Below are 1,368 nucleotides of genomic sequence, written 5' to 3'. Positions count from 1 at the left end.
GTCACACAGTGACCTGACCCTCAACTGTGGCACAGATGGCTCAATCGGGTATCTTTAGCCCTCCCTTTCTCCTCAGGAACTGTAGTCTATAGTTCTACCTCATTGAGAGACTCTGTGGGAGCATCTTTGTAAGCCTATGGTTGAGTCCTCCTGCAACACTTGAGAGGGAGTGGTTGGGACCCTCGTCACTGGATCCCAACACATCTCCGGTGTGCTGCAAGAGCCTGTTGGTCTCCCTGCCACATGATGCACCAGAAAGGGATTCAGGCTTCCTGCGGGACCTCCATCCCTGACCTCTTTTGCTTCCTGGTGAGCTCACAGCCTTTTGGTTTGAGTCGAAAGGGACCCAGTGTGCGGGGTCTGCTCAGGGATTTGAGAGGATCTTTCCAGAGTGTAGATTCTTTCCCTGCTTAAAACGGGCACCTTGGTACACCGCCAGCAGCCCTTTGACAGGGTTTGGGGTGAGTGGGGATGATGATCAATGGAGGCAGAGATGCAACTCCAGCACCCACCATCCTCCTCCCACCTGGCTCTGTGCAAGGCCACCTTACTTAGCTGTTGGCACTAGAGGGCACCAGAAGGTAATTCACGGTGCCAGAGCCCAGGGTTGCCTGTCCAGGCACTCACGGAGCATCTCGACCAGCAGCTGCTGCATTACCTCTGACCTGAGTGCTGGGGACATTGGGGTGCCCTTGTGTGGAGCCCCTTCTTCTGCACCAGAAGCCAAAGGCAAGTGCAAACCTCACACAGAGAGCAGAGTTGTCCCCAGTGGAGTAGGGATGGAGCCCAGGGGCAGTGGCCCTGTTTCAGCTTCATCCAAAACTAGTGATGTCCTGGGCTCTCTTCTTGCTGAGGAGATTGCCTGTGGCTTTGAGAGATCAGCTCTTGGGTGTCCGAGAGCTGGTGCCCCAGGGCAGAGAGGGGGGAGTGTGCTCTGGCTGTCAGGGCACCCGTGCCCATGGTTTGATGCAAACCTGACTTGTTCTGCCTTCTGCTGTCCTGCTGTGGTGGCATCTGTGCTGCCACAGACTTTCTCCTGGGGAGCTCAGGACCTGCTTGAGGACCTGCTCTTTCCGGAAGAGCACTGTTTCACTGTTAACAGAGCTTATAACACCAAACAGTGACTTAAGGAAAGCAGTGTGTCTCTGCAGAGGGCACATTTTTCCTGCCTTCTTCGCTCTCCCCTTCTTTCCACAAAATTACTCATTTACTGCTCTTCCAAACCAACTTTTCCTTTTTCTAGTAACCCTTTTATGACTCTGCCGAGGAAGCTTCTCCAGTTCTCTTCTCCTAGGAAGTAACAGGGTCCCTCTGCCATGTCTCATTCCAACCAGGTGCCATCTCCTGGGACACTACTCTGTGCACCAA

Source organism: Charadrius vociferus, unplaced genomic scaffold (genome assembly GCF_000708025.1).
Source record: "Charadrius vociferus isolate BGI_N301 unplaced genomic scaffold, ASM70802v2 scaffold411, whole genome shotgun sequence".
Classification (NCBI taxonomy): Eukaryota; Metazoa; Chordata; class Aves; order Charadriiformes; family Charadriidae; genus Charadrius; species Charadrius vociferus.
Note: the sequence above shows the minus strand (reverse complement) of the source record.